We start from the raw sequence: 26,943 nt of genomic DNA, 5'->3' as shown, positions 1-26,943 counted from the left end.
TCAAAAGTTAGTCATACGTCTGCCATTATTTCACGTTAGTTGCACCTGAAACAAACAAAAACTGTATTGGTAATGGGCAGTCAAAGAGTGAGTACATTTTTTGGGGACACCCTGTATATATACAGTACCCTCGCGTCCAGTACAGTATTTTTGTCAAACAGTACTGCTGTATTGGACTAAATACGTACTGGACAAACAACAGACCTTACGGGGAAAATGAATACTGTCAGACAGGCCTTGAAAAGGTCCCCCCAAAATTCAACATTTTGACACAACTAAGATTTTACCAACCTTTAAGGTGAGTGGTGATGGGCTTGAGGGGGAAGGGGGAGGGGTTTCCAAGGCTGTAGCAGGTCCTACTGACCCCCTGGAGGACAGCCTTCAGGATCTTCAGGAGGCCTCTCTGCCTCAACCTCCTTTATAGTCACACACTGGCACATCGTCATTTTCATCATCAGGGGGAAGTGCAATATTGCAATTTGACTGGCATACGTCACAAGTCACGAGGAAAGCGTACTGGACTGGCGCGGCAGTATGAGGGAAAAGTTCCTCGGTTTTGGCCATCGTCCCGCACCCGGGCGGGTAATAGTATTGGACACAACAAGACAATACTAGAGAAGAACTCCTCGGATTTGGCCCACTTTGCATGGCTGATCCGTACTAGCCCAACAAATCAGTATTTCAGTAATAAATTATTTTATTTTTTTGCCAAACGTACTGGACGAAAATAGTACTGGACAAATGCGTACTGGACGGGAGAGTACTGAATATATATGATGGCATACAGCTATTATGGTTTTTGTTTAGTGCAGGACTAGACCAACACCTTATCTTCCTGTAAAAATAATTTTAAAATGTAGTGAGTGTGTGCACTGAAATACCAGCCGTGGCAACTGGGGACACAACACCACCCCCAGGAGGTGACTACGGAGGGGTTCCAAGGGCACATGCACCATCCATGCAATATGGGCATACGTCCAATACAGCCACTGCCCCTTCTCCACGGAGCATGCCTGACACAAACACCGCACGTTACCCTCCTGCTGAGCCAGCCCTCACCAGGATCGGGATGGAGCTGAGAAATCAGTTCCTGGCAGCACCCCAGTGACGGCCTGTAGCCGCACAGCAAAAAAGACGGCCTATAGCTGAGCAGGGACTGTGATGGCCTGTAGCCGTGCCACATTGGAGACAGCCTATAGCTGCTCCAGTGCTGCCCACCCCCCCTCCCCCTGACGGCCTGCAGCCGCACTCGGGGAGAGAAAGGTACCCCTCCCTCTGCTTCTGCAGTTGCCTTGAGGAGCACAACACCGGTGACGGCCTGTAACTGCACCAGTAGACAGGAGATGGCCCGTAGCTGTTCCCCGCCTACACGTCGCTCCTCATACAGGACTCCGGCGACAGCCTGTAACTGCACCAGTAGACAGGAGACGGCCTGTAGCCACACTTCGTCCACAGTCCCATCAGGAAGTTGGGCCCCGGTGACGCCCGGTAGCCGCACCGACAGGGAAGGGACGGTCTGCAGCCACTCCACTCGTTACCCACAGGACCTCGGTGACGGCCTGTAGCCGCGCCAGGGAGAGACGCCTAACAAGTCTTTCACCCCCTGTGACTTCGCAACCTGAGGGCGACCCTTGCTCAACCTGCCTCTCCTGTGGCCAAGTGGGTCGTACCTCCAGCTTTCCCAACAGAGGCAGCCCCCAGAAGGAGAACCTCTGCCTAGGGGACTTGTGGAGAGGCCCTGTGTTGTCCCCGGGAGTGCACACCATCCAACCAGCGCCCAAGGGAGACAAGAACCTGCTGGACTCCAGCCAGAGGCGACGCCGCAGTATTACCTTGACAGCGGCCTGACAGGAGAGAGGCTGCAGATGACATATCCTCGATGGCACCCCCAGATCCTCGAAGTGCGACCTCTCTGGTCCTAGGTGACGACCACTTCCTCCCCAAGGCAGGCGCCAACAGGAGCGCCTGCTTGAGTTGTTCAGCTCCAGCCCAAAGGGCCAGACTCCACTACCCAGCCCCGCCAGTGAGGGGCCCTTCACCATGCCCGACCGCAGTCCACGACGGGCGACGACACCCCTGCGGATAGTCCCGTGGCCCTTGAAGGAAGGGACACCTGACAGGACTCTGCCAACACCTGCAAGTCCCAGGCCCACTCCGCCCAGCCAGAGTCCTCGCCCCTCTCCCGCCATACAGTGACTGCTCCAGCAAGTGTGAACATAGTGACCGTACCTTAAACAGTGAAGACCGCGAGTGCTGAAGGCAGTGTTCTAGTAGTTACACCTGAGACGGTGCATACCTGCCAATCTACAGTGTCTAAAATAATGCTCTACCACTACACAATGTTTAACAGGATGCTAGTACCAAGATTGTGTGATACGCAGCCCTAGACTAAAATTGTGTACAAATCCAACTCAGTTATTACACAGTGTCTGTCCTACATCCTCGTGATTGCAAGTATCCTGCGAGATACGTACATCATACCCGCCAGTCCGAGTCCTGTCTAACACTCCCTGACATTGTACAGTGTATCGTGTATTTCTGTTCGTACTGTTCTGGAGAATATAGTAATAAACGTGTAAGGTCGTTGCCCAGAGTTTTTATGCCCTGTTCCTCTCGTGGTGTATCCTAGCTCCGGTCTAGACAAAGGACCTGGCTATACCATAGGTGTTTCTAGGATGGGAGGCCGGCCTAAAAACAACTAGCATAACATGCACTGTGTGAGCACCCCCGTCTTGGGGAAGTCAGCTAGGTATATGTATATGTATATGTATGTGGGCAAGCAGCTGATGTGGTGTCAGCTGCCAGATTCACTCATTAGTCATCATTTAACCAGTTTTTCTAGAGGGTAAGAGAGAATATTAAAAACTACTACCCTTTTTGAACATATTTCCTTTCCGTTTACGTATATAATTTACCTTTTGCTGCAAAGTAAATATAACTATAGTAGCCGCAGCGAGAAATGAACGCTGTGGTGGGGCAGGCGGGATGACCTGGGATTCCCCCACTGTTGCCATATTCACATGTCACCGACCAAAGAGGTAGGATGTCACCGACCATCGGCCACCGCTGCAGCCCCGCTCCATGATCCTTACCCTGTGTCTCTGGCTTTCTCTTTCTCTCTCGGTTTCTATATAAACTGGTGTATTTCCGAAACTAATTATGAAATTATTATGACTTTTGTTCCACACCACCACTGAGGTAAAAATCAAGGAGAGTTTTCTGTATAAAGGTTTCCCCCCCCCTTGTCTGAGGGCAGGTCAGTTCTGGCGAGTGTATAATTATAGGTCAGGCGGAGGTATCGGCAAGGCCGCACTCCCCCGCTCATATGCCACATTTAGGAGGGGGGGGGGGGAACCTTTATACAGAAAACTCTCCTTGATTTTTACCTCAGTGGTGGTGTGGAACAAAAGTCATAATAATTTCATAATTAGTTTCGGAAATACACCAGTTTATATAGAAACCGAGAGAGAAAGAGAAAGCCAGAGACACAGGGTAAGGATCATGGAGCAGGGCTGCAGCGGTGGCCGATGGTCGGTGACATCCTACCTCTATGGTCGGTGACATGTGAATATGGCAACAGTGGGGGAATCCCAGGTCATCCTGCCTGCCCCACCACAGCGTTCATTTCTCGCTGCGGCTACTATAATACCAAAAATTCAAAATTACCCTACGTTTTGCTCAGTTTCTGTAAAATTGCCCTACGACCCTACAATCCATGATATGCTGCTTAACCCTTCACCTGCGGGGATGGCTGGACCGCACTGTGCCCCTCCCACAGGGATAGCAGGAAATCTAGACAATACATGATAAATTAGCTACTTCCAGGTCAATGGAAGTATCACATAGCCTTTTCCCTTTTTTTTCATATATTGTTTAGTATGAGAATAGGTCATAAGAGACATTTCAATGGGTAATGAACAGGGAAAATTAGCAACCAAGTGCACATGGGGTGTTGCCAGGTGATAAATTAGCTACTTCATGGCCAATGGCAGTAACAAGTAGCCTGTTCCCTTTTTTTAAAATATATTTTTTAGTATGAGAATATGGCATACTGTAGGGCACATTTCAATAGAAAAAGCGAATGGAAAAAACCTGCCAGGAGTTGTGTTGCACAGCCAGGCTGCAGCTAGGCGGGGGAGGCAGTAAAGGAGGGGAGGTGGGGAGGCGAGGCAAACACAGAAAAATGGCTAAATTGGTAACACTGGATGTGAGTACTAGCGGTATTAGCAGTGCTACCTATAGCTACACACTGGCAGTACTGACAGATGATACAAGACTGAACCTGAAAGCCTGGGAGATTTAAAAAATCCCCCGATCACAGAAGTGACGCTCCGCGGGATGGTACTTGTGTAACGAGTGTCACAGTAGTGACGGCCCGCAGGTAAGGGGTTAATCGCCCTACGGTTGGCAACACTGCTCTAAATAGCATTACACTGCTAACACATGCTCCATATAAAGACTCCTTAGAACCACGGGAGGGGTGCAACTAAATACAGAATCAGCAGCCATTTACTGAACTGGCACTTTTAATTGGAAAATATTATCATTTTTATGAACACACAGGCTCATACACACCTAATTATCAGAAATCCGGTCAAAATTTTGTTTCATTTAACTATTAATAAAAAATAAAAATCAGGACTTAGAGCACCGACGCGCTAAGGTTAGTGGATGTTTCACCTTCGGTTTGTCATATCATCTTGACTGATTTCTATTTTGCATAAAAATTGAAAATTAATGCATCTGCAGACATATTTTAACATATATCATCAGGCTGGTAATTATCCATTCTTATTATCAAATATAAAATTTTCCAAATTTCCGGGGGAAGGTGTCGGCCATATTCTCAGCAGTAGTGCAATCTCTGGAATATTTTCTTGTGTCTGGAATAAATTCTGACATTTAAGCAGATGATGTTCTTTGTATTATTTTGAGAGTTTATGTTACAAAAACTGTACTACAAGCAGGTAAAGATAGTACACTTAGTGTTGGTTGTGAGACAGGTAGAGAAACTCAAACTTTGTTCTTTGGAGTCTCCAGAGACTTGTCACACCTAACGTCCTCTCTCTCTCTCTCTCTTAGAAATATACATGTTGATGCATCCTTCAATACCTGTGGCAATTTATTAGATCATAAGTAAATCACCATTTTTCCCGGTGGGTATCACTGTGGTAATGGCACTTTCATTTTGACATTTACAACTTGCTGTCAGACCTCTTGAGCCAAACCTGACAAGCATAACAGACAGGCACGATATATATACTGTACTGTGTATATATATATATATATATACAGTATATATATATATATATATATATATATATATGTGTATACAGTATATATATAAATCATCTATCTATCTATCTATCCAGATGCCATAATCCCGTAAGGAGTGGCCACTGGCCTTTGAGTTATTTGTTTTAAGGGGAGGGGAACTAATGTATATATATATATATATATATATATATATATATATATATATATATATATATACAGGTACATATATATATATATATATATATAACGGCCATGCCACGTTGAGTACACCGCTTCCCGTCCGATCAGCGAAGTTAAGCAACGTTGGGTCTGGTTAGTACTTGGATGGGTGACCGCCTGGGAACACCAGATGCTGTTGGCATCCCTACGTGTCAAGTGGGGTTGGTGGAGGATTAGTGTCCCTCCCTGTAAAACAATTAACTCTAAGCGCTTGACCACCCCGTTTGGGATACATGGCGTCTGGCAATGGATGGATGGATGGATATATATATATATGTATATATATAAAAACTACTACCTTTTTTTAACATATTTCCTTTCCGTTTATATAATTTACCTTTTGCTGCAAAGTAAATATAACTCATACCAAAAATTCAGAATTACCCTACGTTTTGCTCAGTTTCTGTAAAATTGCCCTACGACCCTACAATATATATATATATAGATATATATATATATATATATATATATATATATATATATATATATATATATATATATATACAGTAATCACTCCAATATCCGGAGTAATAGAGCCATCGGTAGGTTCGGTAATTGGTTTTGTCTGGATATTGGGCCCCAGCTTATGGACTTGTACTTATGGACCCTAACTCAGAGAAACACCTATACAACTCCCTCTGGACATGCATAGCACCTATTTAACACCCAAATCACACCAATAAGGCACATAAATGACTGAAATAAATGCAAAAGAAACATAAAATGAGGGTTTAGAAGTATGTTCATACATTAATAAACATTCTGGTATTTATGGACCCTAACCTAGCCTAACTCTGAAAAACACATTCCTACTGCACATGCATGAGGTAAGTATAGTATGGAAAAAAGTACAGTATGAAACATTCTGGCTACTTACAGCAAGTCCCTGGCCACCTCGATGAATAACCGCCTCCTCTCGGACTCTGACAGTAAGAACGATTTTCTGAAGCACTTGCACTACACTCTTCCTGAAGTCTTGCACTGAACTTAGTCAATAACACACAGAAGTCCGTTCTCTTCACAGTGTTCACTTTAGTCCAAATAATCTTCCATTTTAATTTAGTGTTGCACATTAACTTTTCCCAAGTTTTTTTTATTTTCCAAAGCCAAAACAAAGAAGGTTAGTTACGTTAAATTTCTTTTCTACTGAGTCTTTTCTCTCACTTGAAAACCTTAACACAACACACCGTTTTTTTCACTGCACAACACTCAAAATTCCCGTGTGGTCTAGTGGAGAAGTTCTTGCTGTTTATTCACTGTCAGAGTCCGAGAGTATCACTGGCAGGCAACCAAGGGGTGCATCGCTGGGTCGTGGTGATGGCGTATCGACTGCAGAAGACTCTGAGGAAAGCCGCAAACTCACGTCGAGGGGTGACTCCACTGTAGCTGATGTGCTGGGCTGTGGCTCGGAGCATGAGGGCCTGTCTTGGGGAGGCAACGGAGTGGAGCCAGGGCTTGGCACAGCGGGGGTCACGGGCCTGAAAAAACTGTCAATCGTTGACTGATGCAAGGACCGACGATTCTGGCGATTGATGATGCGCTGCCTGAAAGCACGCACTTCCTCCACGAGTACCAAGGGCCCCATCTCCCTGTCGCAGTCTGGGTGTTCCAGGTAGTCTAGGATGAACTCTAGATGTTCCCGGAGTGCTCAGCTTGGGGATGGCTGGAGTAGTGTCCTGCTGAGAGGAGTCCGCATCATCATCGCCTTCGTTGTCGGAATCTTCAAGTTCGGGACTGACACCAGCAACCGAAGACGCGATCTCGATATCAGACAACGTCTGATACCCAGGATCGCCCTCGTCGTCGTCCAACCACTCACGTACATCGTCCACATCAACAACGTCGCCGTGCGTACGTAGCCGTGCATGGAAATCATCCACGTCAAAGCCCAGAAAATCATACTCCACATCTGTTCCGAGAAGCAGACGAGACCAACCATTTTCAAGAGTTTTCACAGGGACTTCCTTCCATGCACTAGCCCAGTTGTACAGCGCAGACTCGATGTTGTAGCGGCGAAGGTTTTCCAAAGTCCGCTTGCCTCAAGTGTCACGTCCTTCCCTGCGCTCGTCCTCGTCCTCGAGAATAACCATCACCTCGTCCAGGAACTTCCGCCGGTACAGGCGCTTTGTTGCCACGATCACTCCTTGGTCCATGGGTTGAATGAGAGCAGTCGTATTAGGTGGCAGAAACATGCACCTAATACGGCCATTCTCAGCAACCAAGTCCTTGTCGCACGGGTGGGCAGGTGCATTGTCGAGGAGAAGGAGAGCCTTTACCTGGTCGCGAGGGATTCCCACTGTCTTCGTCTGGTACTGGATGACCTCCTTGACGAAGTGACGGTGAAACCAGTCTTTGAAAATCACAGCTGTGAACCATGCTTTCAAAGAATGGTGCCATACGACAGGAAGGACATCCATCACCCCACGAAGGCACCGAGGCTGCTTTGCACGGCCAACAACAACGGGCTTAAGCCGGTGCATGCCGTTAGCACTGGCACAACACAAAGCAGATATCCGTTCCTTAGAAAGCTTGCGGCCAGGTACACGCTTCTCCGTCTCCTCAGCTAGAGTGTTCGTTGGCAGCGAGCGATAGAATAGGCCAGTTTCGTCTGCGTTATAGACTTGACCGAGAGTGAGGCCCTCCCTGTCGATCAAGCCTTTCACCTTGTGCCGAAACTCGTCAACTCCATCCTCATTAGCGTCCAATGCTTCGCCATGTGTTTTACGGTTAGTAAGGCCATGTCGCAACTTGAACGCGAAGAGCCAACCCTCGGAGGCCTTGAAGTCTAGGGCGTCGTGAAGCCTTGCAAACTTCTCAGCAGCAGCCTTCAGCTCCGTTCCACGTACCATCACACCAGCTGCACGTTGCTGTCGGTACCAAATCAACGTGGAGCGGTCGATTTCTGCAAACTTGGGGGTAAACATAACCTTCCTTTCCATGTTGCGTTTCCTTCTTGACGAGAAGTCAGCCGTGTACTGCATGAGTTTGTCTCGGGAACGTTTGATATCGAACAAAGACGACCGGGCCAGGTTATACTCGCGGAGAATGCGTGAAGAAGACCAACCCGCATCAACTTTCTCCAATATCTCCCTCTTCTTTTCCAGAGTCAACACCACTCTCTTCCTTTTCTCAGGTGGCGGGGCCATCATCACACACACTAAGAGGAGGGCCGAGAGCAGCAGGAGGCCTTGCAGCAAGTATGGCACCACCACAAAAGCGAGCACGTGGGCAGCCATTGCGAAGAGCGTAGGTCCAGTCGCGGTGAGAGACAGGCGGGAAGTGGGGAGGATGCAGCGGCGCTCTATCGGACGTCGGAGGAATGACGAACCAAAAGAATGCTCTCTCGCGGCGTGCGCGGCAAGTTCGAATTACGGACGGCAAAAAATCATTTTTTTTTTTTTTTTTGGGTTTTCAGACCATTTTGGGAATGTTGGATCCCAGGACGATAAGGTCCGGGTAGTGGGGATGTTCGGTTATTGGGCGTCCGGATATTAGAGTGATTACTGTATATATATATATATATATATATATATATATATATATATATATATATATATATATATATATATATATAAAGCAGCCCCCCGCGAAAGGCAAATTCCGCGGATACTCAAGTCATCATCACAATATGGCATATTATTTCCACATAAGCTAAGCACATTCCTGAAAAAATTAAAACATACTTTAAAATATTCATTCATTGCCAGAGGCCATGTATCCCAAACGGGGTGGCCACGGGCTTAGAGTTAATTGTTTTACAGGGAGGGGCACTAATCCTCCACCAACCCCACTTGACACGTAGGGAGAACGTTATGCCAACAGCATCTGGTGTTCCCAGGCGGTCACCCATCCAAGTACTAACCAGACCCAACGTTGCTTATACAAATACATATTAACACTCACCAAAAGACTGTGTGTTCTCTTCATAACCTTCGTACAATGATGACAATTACTGTATGACAATGATGATTGCTGTACAGATGACGATGACTGCTGTATGATGTCGACGATGATTGTAGTGCAGTTCCTACAGTGCCTGTGTGGTGAGGCGATGCGATGTGTGGCGGCACTATAGATAAGCTGTGAGTGTTGTCTGACCCTTCTGACAGGATGCCAGATAACACCTTACACTCTCTATTTGGCCTAGAAGGATTGCGTTTATCCTTTACTTGTTTCTTGGGAGTCATTTTTCACTTACACAATGAAAGTACAGCAGAGTTGTAAACATGAGAAGGGCGATGACAACGTAATTAGTGAACTGACTGGCATTTACAATAAGACTGGTGGAGTGGCGGGAATGCCTGTGGGGACGGGTATACTAACTGTAATGACAAAAGATAAGCACAATGCATGCCAATTTCAAATTAAGTTACAGTGTATAATCAGTATTAAAATAAGTTTGATCCGCAGAAACTTAAATCCACTGATGCAAATTCCTCAGATAACAAGGGCCTATCTATCTACTGCCAGACGCCTCAATCCTGTACGGGATGGCCACAAACAAATTGCCTCCATGTCACCCTGTCCCCCGCCATTTCACTATCCTGCTCCCAGCTCACATCCCTCTTTCTCATATACCTCTCCACTCCATCCCTCCATCTCATCCTTGGCCACCCTCTCCCCCTCCACCTTACTCACATACAGTCTCCTCATTAGTCTCTCACTCTCCATCCTCTCCACATGGCCAAACCACCTCAATGTGTTTCTCCTAACGCTTCCTATCACATCTATATTCACACCACAACAATCCTTCACTTCTTCATTTGTCAATCTGTCTCTCCATGTGACTCCACATGCTCCTCTCAAATAACTCATTTCCACAGCTCTCACTCTTTACTTGTGTCCCTCCAACAAGGTCTAAGCTTCGCTTCCATACGTTAGAGTTGGTATATCAATACTGTCATGTAATAACTTTTTGACTTCCATGCTCACTTCCCTGTTTTCTTATCACTACTTTCAAGGTACCAGCAACCTTTCTTCATTGTTGTACCCTTTCAAGCACTTCACCCTCTAAACTTCCATCCTTACTCATCACACTACCCAAGTACTTAAATGCACTCACATTCTCCATTTCCTCCTCATCCAACCTTGTACATTCACTGACTTCACCTCTCTCGAAGATCATAACTTTACTCTTCCCTACATTCACCTTTAGATTCTGTTTCTTACACACTCTCCCAAACTCATCCACCAAGCCTTGCAGCTCCCCTACGTCTTCACATAACAACACAATATCATCTGCAAACAACAATACAGGGAGCTTCCAAACACTGCCCTCTTTCATTAGGGCAACTCGAACATCCAATACCCTACCTTGTATCTCCCTTATAACCCATCCATATACAAACTGAACAACCATGGAGACATGACACATCCCTGTTTCAATCCAACTTTCGAATAGAAAAATTCACTCAGTTTACTATCCACATGCACTGCAGCCTTAGCACCCTCATACATACTCTTCATGGCACTCAACAACTTCCCTTCTACTCCACATATTCTTAATACTTTCCACAATCCTTGTCTATCCACCCTGTCATATGCTTTCTCCAAATCCATGAAGGCTGCATACAACTTCTTTCTCTTCTCTAGAAACTTTTCCACTAGAGATCTAAGAATGAATATCTGATCTACATGACATCTTTCCTCCCTAAAACCTCCTTAATTCCTCTATTATTTCCCTAACTCTGTCAATAAGTATCCTACCATACACTTTTCCTATTACACTAAGAAGACAAATGCCCATATGATCAGCACATACTTCTTTTTCCCCTTTTCCTTTGTACAGGGGAATAATTATACCTGACTTCCAATCCTGCGGGACTCTACCTTCCTCCCAGGCCAATCTGCACATCTTCCACATCCATTCTACTACTCTCTCTCCCCCATGTTTCAGCATTTCACCACACACTCCATCAATTCCTGGGGCCTTCCCCATTTTAACTTTCTTCATCGCTTCCACAACTTCTAGCCTACTGATTTCTTTCTCTCTTCTCACATCCCTCCGTCACCTGGCCGTTCCTCATCCACTTATACTCGCATCACTTTCATTCTCTATGTTCAACAATTCGTTCAAGTGTTCTCTCCATCTACTCACTTTTTCTCCCTTCACCACTAGTAATCTACCATTTTTATCTTTCACTCCCCATCTAACTTCTTTGGGACCCTGTCTAACTCTCTCTACCTCTTTCCAAAACATTTTTCTTACATTCCCTCCAGTTTACACTAAAATTCCTTCCAAATTCCTCATCCTCTCTCTTCTTACTCTCTCTTACTAATCTTTTCACCTCTCTCTTCCTCTCTACATACAACTCTCTCTTCCATCTCTCAACTTCTTCCATCCTCCTGTTTCTCATCCACTCATTATATGCTTTCTTCTTTTGTGCCACAGCCTGTCTCACCTCTTCATTCTACCATGCTGTTCCCTGCACCCCCCTTTCATCTTCTCTTCACCCCACATACCACCTCACACGTTGCACAGATTTCGTTTCGTTTTCGTTTCGTTTTTAAAGGCTCCAACATGCTTGCATGTGTTGGCCTTGGTCACCTAATGGCGGCTCTCCACGCTGCACGATCCATTGCAGCCTCCCTGTTCAGTCCCTTAACCCTAAGGTCACACTTAATGACCTCGTCCCATGTCTTTCTCGGTCTACCCCTCACAACCCCACCCCCAATATTAACACTTCTCACCTTCCTCACTCAATTATCATCCCCCATCCTCTCCACATGTCCAAACCACCTCAATCTACCTCTCCTCATCACAACACCAATACACTCCAGTTCCATCCTACCTCTCAACTCTTCCATTGTAAACCCAACACCTCCAGGCCTTGGACGCAGGGACGCACTGCACATCCACCTAATCATTGTCATTTCAGTACGTCTGAGCCGGCGAATGTCTTCCTCCTTCACTGCCCAGGTCTCACTACCATACAGCATTACACTCCTAACACATGCTGCATACAAAGACCCCTTAGCACGTAGGGAGAGCCCTCTCAATGTCAGGAGAGGCAAGAGCTCCCTGAACTTCTTCCAACCACTTCTCACCCTAGCCACAGAGCTAGCTCCAGCCCCACCTCCAGCACACAACATGTCTCCCAAATAACAAAGCTCTTCCACACACTCAAGAGATTCACCAGCAAGTTCAATCCTTTCACGTCTGACGATCTCCACCTGCTCACCCCGGCACGCCGTACACATAAAATCAGCATTATCTCGCAGTCTACCTCTGATACCACTACATCTGTTATGCACCCATTTATCACACACACTGCACAAGATGGAATTACTTCCCACGCCCTTGTGGCAAACTGCACATGGCCACTCTCCCTCGTCTTTGACAGTACCGCCACCAACCCTAGATATCATCAATTTTGTTTTATCTGCATTTACCCTTAAACCCTTTTGCCCCACACACAACTTCCACGTCCTCCCAACTACTCCAATCCATATTAACCCAATTGCTCCTCCACTTCCCTCTTATATTCTGCCCTTTTTCCATCCTCTTGTAACCTTTCTACCCTCCTTGTATGAGTTACTTCCTTCTGTCCTTCCCTTCTTCTATTTCTGCATTTCACCACCACCCAGTGGCAGTCAAAGAGTCCACTCCCCCATCCTCTATATACTCTTGCATCCCTTACACACCTTCTCATCCTTTCATCCACACATACATAATCAATCATTGCCTTCCGTTCATTCAGGTCAATATCCACCCTTCTCGTCAACTGCCACATATACCTGTAGATCATTTTGTGCCTGGAGGGTATTGGCTATCACCAACCACCTCCCAGCACAAATGTCCACTAAAGCACTTCCATTCTCATCCTCTGCAGGCACAACCCACTCACCAACTACTCCATCCACCTTCACACTCCCTACTTTTCCATCCATATCTCCAATCAAAAACACTCTCTCGTTCCTTTCAAACTTTTCCATGCACACTTCCACATTTGTCCAGAACTCTTCTCTCATTCTGCTTGCACAATCTTGCACTGGCGCATACACATACACAATCGCCCACATTTGTAGTCCAACTTTCAATCTTACCCACACAATCCTTGAGCCAACTGATCCATACTCTCTTATACTCTCCTTCTATCTGTTACTAACTGTTACAAGGGTCTACTGTATACTGTGTACACAGATGTGTATATATATATATAAGTAATCCCTCCACTATCCAACGTAATAGAGCCAAAGGCATGTCCGGAAAGTGGTCCTGTCCGGGTAGTGGGCACCAGCCTCCTGGACTGGTACTTATGGACCCTAACCAGCCTAACTTTGAAGGCCACCTAAATAACTCCCTACCGGACATGCATAACACCTATTTAAGACCCTATTCACACCAATAATGGACATAAAGCATGAAATAAATGAAAAGGAACCAAAGAATGAGGAATCAGAAGTGACTGTACCTCAGCCAGGGTACTTACATCACGTTTGTGGCTGCCTTTCTAAGGTTTTGGCAGTGGTGAAAACGCTCTTGAAGCACGTACAGTAATCCAGTGTTGTGCTGCACTTAATTCTTTGCACTGTGAGTTATAATTGTTTAACACTGCACATTGTTCTTAACTGCACCACTGCAGTTTTAACCGCCAGTTTAAACTGCCAATTTGCACTCCAAAGTTGATCCATTGCACTCTAAGTTCAAATATCTTAACACTGCACAACACTGTAAATTCCCATGTGGTCTAGAGGCGAGGTATTGCAGTATATTCACTGTTTATTCACAAAAAACGAGTACGTGTGGCTTCCAGTGCGATAAGCATCTATTCACAATCGAAGTTAGGGAGTAACTGTTGATGTCGGAGAAACAGAGTTGCCAGATCGCAACGGCCACATTACCAATCTCCTCAACTTTCATTACCAAATTTAACTTTTCATCACCAAATTCGTAAAGCTAGCATTTATTCTTCGCTAATTATATATACAAGTGGAAATACATGTAGCAGATTAATTAGGGAGAGCAAACAATCCACCACCTCCATCCTGTGTATCCTCATACGTGTGAAAAATCCGTTTGGTAATGCATTATTCTGATTCATTACCAAACGAATTTTTCATTACCAAATAGGCCCACATTTGGTAATGAAAAATAACAAACGGCAACCCTGACAGGGAAGGGGGAAGGGGGGAGGAAGGAAGGGGTGAAGGGGCCATGGTGTAAGCAGCTGTTTGGCGCTGTGCGGTAATTTCAAATTACGGGTGGGAAAAAATTAGGATTTTTTGAGGATTTTTTTCTTTTTTTGGCCATTTTTCAGTTCCGATGGTCCAGGCCCACAATGTCCGGTAAGTGGGCATCCGGAATGTACAGGGATTACTGTATGTATAAATGTATGTATATATATATATATATATATATATATATATATATATATGGTGGTAGGTGGTGGCGACCATCATCCACTCACTTGATGTAGTGCTGCCTACTTCTTCCTTAGCCTTTATCATTCTTTTTCTGTGCCTCCCCTCCTCTCTTCCTATTTCTCCCATCTTTCCTGTCACTTCTTATTGCTTTTCTTTCCTTTACAGGTGGCTTTACATTGAGTGACAAGCCAAATGGTTTCCTGTAAGCCAGGAAACCATTTACAACGCTGGGTGGTAACCATATAAGCAAACCATACGTGCTCCCTACATGTGAACAAGTGGGTTGGTGGAGGGTTAGTGCCCCTCCCCTTAAAACAAATAACTCAAAGTCAAATGACCACCCCTTAAGGGATTATGGTGTCTGGCAATAGATAGATAGATGGACAGATATATATATATATATATATATACAGTAACCCCTCCAATATCCAGATCAATAGAGCCATCGGTAGGTTTGGATATTGGTTTCGTCCGGATATTGGGCCCAAGCTTATGGACTTGTACTTATGGACCCTAACTCAGAGAAACACCTATACAACTCCCTCCGGACATGCATAGCACCTATTTAACACCCAGATCACACCAATAAGGCACATAAATGACAGAAATAAATGCAAAAGAAACATAAAATGTGGGTTTAGAAGTATGTTCATACATTAATAAACATTCTGGTACTTATGGATTCTAACCGAACCTAACTCTGAAAAACACATTCCTACTGCACATGCATGAGGTAAGTATAGTATGGAAAGAAGTACAGTATGACACATTCTGGTAAGTATAGTATGGAAAAAAGTACAATATGAAACATTCTGGTAAATATAGTATGGAAAATAGTACAACATGAAACATTCTGGCTACTTACAGCAAGTCCCTGGCCACCTCGATGAATAACCGCCTCCTCTCGGACTCAGACAGTAAGAACGATTTCCTGAAGCACTTGCACTACACTCTTCCTGAAGTCTTGCACTGAACTTAGTCACTAACACACAGAAGTCCGTTCTTTTCACAGTGTTCACTTTAGTCCAAATAATGTTCCATTTTACTTTAAGTGTTGCACATTAACTTTTCCCAAGTTTTTTTAATTTTCCAAAGCCAAAACAAAGAAGGTTAGTTTTGTTAAATTTCTTTTCTACTGAGTCTTTTCTCCCAACTTGAAAACCTTAACACAACACACCGTTTTTTTCACTGCACAACACTCAAAATTCCCGTGTGGTCTAGTGGAGAAGTTCTTGCTGTTTATTCACTGTCAGAGTCCGAGAGTATCACTGGCAGGCGACCAAGGGGTGCATCGGTGGGTCGTGGTGATGGCGTACCGACTACAGAAGACTCTGAAGATAGCCGCAAACTCACATCAAGCGGTGACTCCACTGTAGCTGATGTGCTGGGCTGTGGCTCGGAGCATGAGGGCCTGTCTTGGGGAGGCAACGGAGTGGAACCAGGGCTTGGCACAGCGGGGGTCACGGGCCTGAAAAAACTGTCAATCGTTGACTGACGCAAGGACCGACGATTCTGGCGATTGATGATGCGCTGCCGGAAAGCACGCACTTCCTCCACGAGTCCCAAGGGCTCCATCTCCCTGTCGCAGTCCGGGTGTTCCAGGTAGTCTAGGACGAACTCTAGATGTTCCCGGAGTGCGCTCAGCTTGGGGATGGCTGGAGTAGTGTCCTGCTGAGAGGAGTCCGCATCATCATCGCCTTCGTCGTCGGAATCTTCAAGTTCGGGACTGACACCAGCAACCGAAGACGCGATCTCGATATCAGACAACGTCTGATACCCAGGATCGCCCTTGTCGTCGTCCAATCACTCACGAACATCGTCCACATCAACATCGTCGCCGTGCGTACGTAGCCGTGCATGGAAGTCATCCACGTCAAACCCTAGGAAATCGTACTCCACATCTGTTCCGAGAAGCAGACGAGACCAACCATTTTCAAGAGTTTTCACAGGGAATTCCTTCCATGCACTAGCCCAGTTGTACAGCGCAGACTTGATGTTGTGGCGGCGAAGGTTTTCCAAAGTCTGCTTGCCTCGAGTGTCACGTCCTTCCCTGCGCTCGTCCTCGTCCTCGAGGACAACCATCACCTCGTCCAGGAGCTTCCGACGGTACAGGCGCTTTGTTGCCACGATCACTCCTTGGTCCATTGGTTGAATGAGAGCAGTCGTATTAGGTGGCAGAAACATGCACCTAATACGGCCATTTTCAGCAACCAAGTCCTTGTCGCACTGGTGGGCAGGTGCATTGTCGAGGAGAAGGAGAGCCTTTACCTGGTCGCGAGGAATTCCCAGTGTCTTCGTCTGGTAATGGATGACCTCCTTGACAAAGTGATGGTGAAACCAGTCTTTGAAAATCACAGCTGTGAACCATGCTTTCAAAGAATGGTACCATACGACAGGAAGGACATCCATCACCCCATGAAGGCACCGAGGCTGCTTTGCACGGCCAACAATAACGGGCTTAAGCCGGTGCATGCCGTTAGCATTGGCACAACACAAAGCAGATATCTGTTCCTTAGAAAGCTTGCGACCAGGTACACGCTTCTCCATCTCATCGGCTAGAGTGTTCGTTGGCACCGAGCGATAGAATAGGCCAGTTTCGTCAGCGTTATAGACTTGACCGAGAGTGAGGCCCTCCCTGTCGATCAAGCCTTTCACCTTGTGCCGAAACTCGTCCACTCCATCCTCGTTAGCGTCCAATGCTTCGCCATGTGCTTTACGGTTAGTAAGGCCATGTCGTAACTTGAACGCGAAGAGCCAACCCTCGGATGCCTTGAAGTCAAGGGCGTCGTGAAGCCTTGCAAACTTCTCAGCTGCAGCCTTCAGCTCCGTTCCACGTACCATCACACCAGCTGCACGTTGCTGTCGATACCAAATCAACGTGGAGCGGTCGATCTCTGCATACTTGGGGGTAAACATAACCTTCCTCTCCACGTTGCGTTTGCTTCTCGACGAGAAGTCAGCCGTGTGCTGCATGAGCTTGTCTCGGGAACGCTTGATATCGAACAAAGTCGACCGGGCCAGGTTGAACTCGCGGAGAATGCGTGAGGAAGACCAACCCGCATCAACCTTCTCCAATATCTCCCGTTTCTTCTCCAGAGTCAACACCACTCTCTTCCTTTTCTCAGGAGGCGGGGCCATCATCAAACACACTAAGAGTAGGGCAGAGAGCAGCAGGAGGCCTTGCAGCAAGTACGGCACCACCACAAAAGCGAGCACGTGGGCAGCCATTGCGAACAGCGTAGGTCTTGTCGCGGTGAGAGACAGGCGGGAAGTGGGGAGGATGCAGCGGCGCTCTATCGGACGTCGGAGGAATGACGAACCAAAACAATGCTCTCACGCGGCGCGCGCGCGGCAACTTCAAATTACGGACGGCAAAAAAAAAAAAAAAATCGATTTTTTTTTTTTTTTTTTTTTTTTTTTTTTTGTGTATGTTTGATCCCAGGACGATAAGGTTCGGTTAGTGGGGATGTTCGGTTATTGGGCGTCCAGATATTAGAGTCATTACTGTATATATATATATATATATATATATACAGTACATCCCCCTAGTACGTGAGCATATGGGCGGCAGAGGACGTCGCGTACTAGGAATTCGTGTACTGTGAATACATAAACTTATAGGAAAAATTACATACAGGTGCCACCCCCCTTCATGGGCAACCCTTGAGACACCTTTCAGACCTAAGTATTGTACTATACAGGGAAACTACCTAAGACATATTACCTAAGATAAAGTAAAGCAACAAGATTATGGCTTTACTAGGTAAATCAACAAGGATATGGCTTAACTAAACCAACAAGAATAAGGCTGCTTACCTTTACCCAAGAGGACAACAGGCGTGATGGAGGTAAGAAGAGGATCCGAGGCAGGATGAGGCACCTAGCGTGCATCTCCTGCATCATCCACCACACCACCTTCCTCACCACTTTCATCACCAGCTCTTTCGATACTTTCACTAGCTAATGCACTCACTTCGTTCATAAACCTTTCAAAGTCTATTTCTGACACCTCAGGCATCGAATCAGTCTCTTGATCCTCCTTAGGCTATGGCTCTTCTGATGTTGAAGGGAGTGATTCCTCACTTTGTTCAAGCCGAAGGTAATGGGTGATGAGTGTTTGCTTGCGTCTGTTTACTTCCTGGTTGTACTTGTCGGTGTAGTAGCGGAAGGTTTGTCCAGTGAAGACATCACCTCCTCCACTCACAACTGAGAGCGTTCGATGTCCTTGAATTCTTCCTTGAATTTATCAAGGGCACATAGTACCCGGCTGATCTCCATCGTGAACAAATCTTCACTCTCCATCACTGGTGTTGCTGGCTTTTCTGCTGCGATCTCCTGCTCTGCATTGGCCCTATCCACTCACTGCACGATTTCCTGGAGATCCTGCTCTGCTGCTGCCGAATGTAAACCCCTGATCTCCTCCAGCAAGATGGCCTGAAACCCAGGCACAGCTTGCGCACTTGTGAGAGTGGCTGCCTTGGCAGTAGCCAGGGACTGAAAGTCGCTTCCCAGTGCAATTTCACACAGGTGCGGTACGAGGAGATGCCAAGCATGGTTAATTGTTGCAGTGGTTATATCTCCCCAAGAGGACAGCAAGAGTGTGATGGCATCCTTGAGGTTGAATGACCGCCAAAAAGCCATAATAGTCTTCTCAGGAGTTGAAGTTGGTTGTATGGGTGCTGTGCGTGGTGAGGGTGAAGCGGGTGGCGAGTCCAAACCATCCTCGGCATCCATGACATCACTCCCAACTGTGTTCAAGGCAAGAATTGCCTGCAGGTCCTCACAGCTGTTGGTCTTGCTGCGGAGGTGATCGGTGGTATAGCTGCTTGACCGTTGCAATCATCTCCTGGTCTAGCGGCTGGATGAGAGAGGTCGTTCTTGGGGGCAGAAAAACGATCTTGCATTCCTTGCTGAGGTCTGCTAGCCAGGTTGGATGACTTGGGGCATTATCAAGGAAGAGAAGCACCTTGAAGGGGATGCCAAGTTCCTGTTATTTTGCCTTGGCATCAGGGATGAAATGCCGCAACAGCCACTCAGAAATGATGCTACTTGTCATCCAACCATTGGAGTTGCCATACCAATATACCCCGCTGTCATATATGCAGTGCAGATTCTTGTAACATCTGGAGTGTGCTGCAGTATACACCACAACAGGCTGCATCTTGTGCGAGCCTGATAAGTTCACGACAAACATGGCTGTTATCCTGCTCTTGTCGATTTTTCTGCCCCGGGCCTGGCGCTGGTGCTTACTAATATAAGTACACTTCGGCATAGCCTTGTAGTATACGGCTGTTTCATCAATGTTATAAATTTGGTCCCTGCTGTAGCCGCCCTCGTTGATTATCCCCTTTAGGATGGCTGGATGATCCCTGGCCGCCATTTCATCCGCTGATGCACGCTCCCCCATGAGGCAAATGTGACATAGCTCCTTCCTCTTCGGAAAGTGGCAAAGCCATCCCATGGAGGCTTTAAATGGTTTCTTTACAGCAAGCTTCAGAGCTGCAGCTTTGTAGAAAATCTTGGCCTGGTCCCTGATGTAGCGCCCGTTCAGTGGAATTCCTTCCTTCTCCTTCCTCAGGATAAATGTAGCCAGGTACCGCTCCTTAAGAATTATAGCCTGGTTGGTCAGCCTGCTTCTCCCATCCAATGCCGCCGTCCCATATGTCTTCACAGTCTTCTTTATGGCCTCCCTGTTAGCCCATATAGTTTGCACGGACGATTCTGCCAAGCCTAGTTCCTTGCCAATGGCCGTGTTACCCTTCCCACTCTCCTTCCTAATGACTTGCATCTTCATGGCATGGGTGATGTACTTCTTCCTGGAGGAGGGGGCTGACATCCTGGTTCACAGAAAAAATAGCCTCAGAGTACACGAGGACGTATCTGGAACAGCGAGTGTACCCTCTTTGCACGTGTGTTTCCTCCGCTGGGACTCTCACCTCACCACCCTCCAAGTGGTGCATATGGGCATCACGTGAAGAGCGAACAGCATCAACGTCACAAGGTGGGCGGAGTGTAAGGAACCATTGTCGCTTCTTGGGGGGGCAATGTCGGGTACCTGGGGTAACCCCAGATTTGGGGCCACTCTTCGCCCCCCCTCTCGCTTACAAGAAGTTCAATTTGTGTACTTTAAAAAAAAAAAAAAAAAAAAAAAAAAGGTCCTCGCGTATAACGGGGATCACATACTCGGACCTCGCATACTGTGGGGATATACTATACAGTATATATATACAGTAATCTCTCCACTATCCGACGTAATAGAGCCAAAGGCATGTCTGGAAAGTGGTCCTGTCCGGATAGTGGTCACCTGCCTACTGGACTGGTACTTCAGGGCCCCTAATCCAGCCTAACTTTGAAAGCCACCTAAATAACTGCCTACCGGACATTCATAGCACCTATTTAAGACCCTATTCACACCAATAATGGACATAAAGCATGAAATAAATGAAAAGGAACCCAAGAATGAGGAATTAGAAGTGACTGTACCACAGCCAGGGTATTTACAGCATGTCTATGGCCACCTTCTTAAGGCTTTGGCAGTGGTGAAAATGCTCTTGAAGCATGTACAGCAATCCAGTGTTGTGGTGCACTTACGGTAATTCTTTACACTGTGAGTTATAACTGTTTAACACTGCACATTGTTGACTGCACCATGCCAGTTTTAACCACCAATTTCAACGGCCAGGTTTGCAATCAATCAATCAATCAGTCATTTCCTGTGGCACCCTCGGGGATGCATAGGGCCTCGATGAACTCACACCACCACATCCTATCTTGTGCTAACTCCTCAAGATCTCCCCAACACTCATCTCCAGCTTCCCGTCTCATTGTCCTCACCCACGTCTCTTTTGGCCTTCCTCTACCTCTCCTACCAAGTGCCACCCACCCTGGTGTACCTCGTACTATTCCCTGTCTCCTATACACATGTCCTAGCCACTTCCATCGTGAGAATCTAACATATTCATCGATCGGCTGCACTCCCGTTATTTCTCTAATTCTACTATTTGGTATCCTTTCCCACCACTTAACTCCTAATATTCTTCTAAGTGCTTTATTTTCAAACACCAAGAATTTATTCTCCATAGTCACTGTGCTGTACCAAGACTCGTGTCCATAAATTAAGATACTCCCAACCATTACCTTATAAAGTTTGATTTTTGTATGCACAGAAAAATTTTTATTATTCCAAATATTTTTAAGCATTCCCATTGCCTGATTAGCCTTCTTTAACCTTTCCTCGAATTCAAAGTTCAAAGAACCATCCTTGGCTAAATAGGTACCTAAATATATAAACCTATCAACTTGCTTTACAACCATACCTCCAATTACACATTCCTGCGCATTTTCCATATTCATATTGATTATTTCAGTTTTTCCACAATTAATAACCAAACCCACCTTGCGACCTTCACTCACCAAACAGTCCAACACTCTCTGCATCTCTCCTGGCCCATCACAAATCAAAACTATATCATCTGCATAATCTAAATCCAAAAGTTTCTTGTTCTCTCCCCAAAGTATACCTGCACCGGTTTCTGTTCCAACGCGTTTCATAATGTAATCAATGACCAATATAAATAGTAAAGGCGATAGAACACCACCTTGAATTACTCCGGACTTGACTTCAAACGAATCACTCGGACAACCATCAACCATCACTTTACAAAATGTGTCCTCATGCATGTTCATAATGACCCTCACAAACTCCTCTGGTATTCCATAATGTCTCATGATCTTCCCCATAGTCTCTCTCGAAACACTATCAAAAGCCTTTTCAAAATCAACAAAACAAAGACTTAACGGTACTCTCATTTCATTAACTTGCTGCATCAAATGCCTAACTATAAAGATCTGATCATTGCAACCACGTCCCTTTCTAAAACCAGCCTGTTCATCCCTCAGAATACCCTCAACCACCAGCTCCAACCTATTTAACAACACTCTACTGAAAACTTTCAAAGCTATCGGTGACAAAGAGATTCCCCTTCAATTACCACATTCACTCAGGTCTCCCTTCTTCGGAACTTTAACAATTACACCATTCTTCCAAACTGATGGTACTAACCCCGTCACCCATATCTTATTGAATAGCTTGGTCAAGATCATTATTAATCTATCCCCCTCCACTTTAAACATTTCCGGAAATAAACCATCCTCCCCTGGTGCCTTATTATTCTTTAACTGTTTTACTGCTTTCTCCACTTCTGCAAGCCTCAACTCTCCTGTTTCTATATTTAAATCTTCCTGAGTAGACGGTATATCCTCTTCTGGTGGTATTGGTCTATTAAGAACTGTCTCAAAATGCTCTTTCCATCTATTTTTAATATCTCCATCTTTGGTCAATAAATTTCCTTCCCTGTCTCTAACTGGTATTTCCTTGCGTTTACCTGCATTACCACTCAGTTCTCTAATCGATTCAAATGCTATTCTTTGACTCTGTCCATCATTTTTGTTTATTAAGATTTCAGTCTCTGCAACCTTTTCATCCACACATCTTCTTTTATCTCTCCTAGCTAACCTTCTTACTTCTGAATTCAAACTCCAGTACGCAGCTCTTGCTAATTCAATCTCTCGTTCATCAACGCATTGCATCTCGCTCCTCAATTTAGCCTCACCTCTCTTTTTTATCATATCCCACGTTTCCTTTGATATCCATTTCTTTCTCCTGAATCTATGTCTCCTTCCAATCGTACATTCAGCAGTCTCATGCAAAACTTTGTTCACATCCTCCCACATCTCATCTACACTTCTCTCCCCCTCTTCCAACGTTTCCAACACCAAAAACCTATTTCTGCATTCTAATCTGAATTCCTCCTTTTCTTCTCCTTCCCTTCTAAGCTTAACAATATCGTATCTACCAACACCAGATTTTTCCTTCTTCTGATTTTTAAGTTTAAACCTTATTTTTGCAATGCTGAGTTGATGGTCACTACCAATATCCGCTCCCCGTTTAATATGAACATCTAGCAGAGAAGTTCTATGCCTCCTACTGATTGCGATGTGATCAATCTGATTTTTATATTTTCCACACGGCGACACCCAAGTTGTCTTGTGTATATTGCAATGCTGAAAGAGTGTGCCCCCGATGACTAAGTCATTTGCTAGACAGAAGCTTCCAAACCTCACTCCGTTTTCACTCATCCTACAACCAACTCCCATCTTACCCATACATACCTCAAATCCCTCATTTGAACAGCCCATTACTGCATTAAAGTCTCCAACACAGATCAAAACATCATGTCTAGGTACCCTTCCTACTCCTTCTTGCAACTTTTCATAAAATGTGTCTTTCCTTTCATCGAGTGCATCATTAGTAGGTGCATAACACACAAACAGACTGATGTTGCCATGATTTGATTTAAACCGTGCGTATAACAATCGCTCATCTATAGGATCCCACTCACATAAAGCCTTATATTTGCCTTACAACCCAGCAACAATCCTACTCCCTGATAAAGCATTCCGTCCTGTCGGCCAGATATCAATAAACGTATACCATCCTCCAAATCCAACTTATCGACTCCAGTTAATCTAGTTTCTGTCGGAGCACAAGTATCAAGTCCGTAATTTTGAAAAACCTTCACTAACTCATCGATTTTACCGTCATGATTTAGCGTTCTCACATTCCAGTTACCAATTTTAATTGTATTTTTTGCATTAACAAAGGAATTAGATTGTAATTGAGGTAACCGTGAGATTCTTAGCACCCCCTGCCCATTTAAGGGCTGCACGGGACTGGGGGCCATTATTGTTCTTTCAGAGTCCATCAAGGTTTCTTTGGCTAACTTCCTGAACACCTCGCCATTGTGTTGCAGTCGCAGTAGGCAGCTAACTTGCCTGATTGCCCACACCCGAAAGACCCAGCTATGCTGTAGCCAGTCACGTGCCGGCATGCTTCCCAGCCATTTCACTCTCAAGGAGTTCCTCTGCCTGAGAAAGCAACCACCCCCCTGCTCCCGAGGGCTTTTGATCTGTGTAGGTAGAGGGCGATCACTCCCTCACTAGCCATATACAGTGTATATACAGCGTATAGGCTACACTCACCAGGTTTGCACTCCACAGTTAATCCTTTGCGCTCTATATTCTAATTTCTTAACACTGCACAACACTGTAAATTCCCGTGTGTTCTAGTGGTGAGGTATTGCAGTAATTCACGGGGGGGGGGGAAAAAAAAAAAAAAAAAGTATGTTTGGCATCCACTATGATAAACATACACTCACCATCGAAGTTAAGCAGTCACTGTTGTTGATGGGGAAACACAGTTGCCAGATTGCAACAGCCACATTACCAAACCCCTCGATTTTCATTACCAAATTTAACTCTTCATTACCAAATTCGTAAAGCTAGCATTTATTCTTCACTAATTATATATACAAGTGGAAATACATGTATTCACTCTCCTTATAATTAACAGCATATTGATTATTTTCATGCTATGTAGGCTTGCAGATTAATCAGAGAGAGCAGACAATCCACCATCACGTGTATCCTCATACACGTGAAAAATCCATTTGGTAATGTATTATTCTGATTCATTACCAAACGAATTTTTCATTACCAAATTGGCCCACATTTGGTAATGAAAAATACCAAATGGCAACCCTGACAGGGGAGGGGGGAGGGGGGAGGGGGGAGGGGGGAGGGAGGAGGGAGGAGGAAGGAAGGGGTGAAGGGGCCATGGTGTACCAGCTGCTTGGCACCACGCGGCAATTTCAAATTATCGGGGGGGAAAAAAGTTGGATTTTTTTTAAATTTTTTGCGATTTCTGGGCAATTTTGGGAATATAGGTCCCTGGACCAAAATGTCCGGTGAGTGGGGTGTCTGGAAAGTGGGTGTCCGGATAGTATAGGGATTACTTATATATACAGTAACCCCTCCAATATCCGGATCAATAGAGCCATAGGCAGGTCCGGATAGTGGTCCTGTCCGGATATTGGGCCCCAGCTTATGGACTAGTACTTACGGACCCTAACTCTGAAAAACACCTATACAACTCCCTCTGGACATGCATAGCACCTATTTAAGACCCAAATCACACCAATAAGGGACATAAAAGACTGAAATAAATGCAAAAGAACCATAAAATGAGGTTTTAGAGGTGAGTTTATACAATATTAAACATTCTGGGTACTTACAAGTCCCTTGGTCTTGGACTGGTTTGAACCGCCAGTTTGCAGTCCACAGTTATTCCTCTGCACTCTAAATTCTAATTTCTTAACACTGCACAACACTGTAAATTCCTGTGTGTTCTAGTGGCAAGGTATTGCAGTTTATTCACTGTTTATTCACAAAAAACAAGCACCTGTGGCTTGCACTGTTATGAGTATCTGCTCTCCATCGGAGTTAAGCTGTGACTGTTGATGTTGGTGGGGTAACAGAGTTGCCAGATCGCAACAGCCACATTACCAATCTCCTCAACTTTCATTGTCAAATATAACTTTTCATTACCAAATTCGTAAAGCTAGCATATATTCTTCACTAATTATATATACAAGTGGAAATACATGTAATCACTCTCCTTATAACTAACACCATGTTGATTATTTTCACACTATGTAGGGTAGCAGATTAATCAGAGAGAGCAAACAATCCACCATCTCCATCCTGTGTATCCTCATACATGTGAAAAATCCATTTGGTAATGCATTATTCTAATGCATTACCAAACGAATTTTTCATTACCAAATTGGCCCACACTTGGTAATGAAAAATACCAAATGGCAACCTGACAGGGGAGGGGGCAGGGGGAGGAAGGAAGGGGTGAAGGGACCATGGTGTAACAGCTGTTTGGCGCCAGGCGGGAATTTCAAATTATGGGAGGGAAAAAAAGTCAGATTTTTTCGAATTTTTTGCGGTTTTTGGCCCATTTTGGGAATATTGGATCCCAGGAGGATTATGTCCGGTTAGTGGGGATGTTCGGATATTGGGCGTTCGGATATTAGAGGGATTACTGTATATATATATATATATATATATAATATTATATTATATATATATATATATATATATATATATATATATATATATATATTATATTATATATATATATATATATATATATATATATATATATATATACAGTAA

The 26,943-nt window shown here is 45.2% G+C and overlaps 1 protein-coding gene and 1 non-coding gene across 2 annotated transcripts in view; one reads left to right on the top strand and one right to left on the bottom strand.

The window, feature by feature from the left end:
- LOC145411898 (DNA repair protein RAD51 homolog 3-like) overlaps positions 1–26,943 on the bottom strand; it is a 176,385-nt gene that overhangs the window by 4,936 nt on the left and 144,506 nt on the right. The window lies entirely within an intron of this gene.
- On the top strand, positions 5,520–5,638 carry LOC145412003 (5S ribosomal RNA). The gene has a single exon (XR_013899514.1). It is a non-coding gene; the product is annotated as a 5S ribosomal RNA (ribosomal RNA).

The sequence above is a fragment of the Coenobita brevimanus genome, chromosome 91, assembly GCF_032717465.1.
Source record: "Coenobita brevimanus isolate Jiangsu-jjx chromosome 91, ASM3271746v2, whole genome shotgun sequence".
NCBI classification, from domain to species: domain Eukaryota; kingdom Metazoa; phylum Arthropoda; class Malacostraca; order Decapoda; family Coenobitidae; genus Coenobita; species Coenobita brevimanus.
The sequence above is the reverse complement of the archived record's forward strand: the minus strand, read 5'-3'. Positions and strand labels throughout refer to the sequence as shown.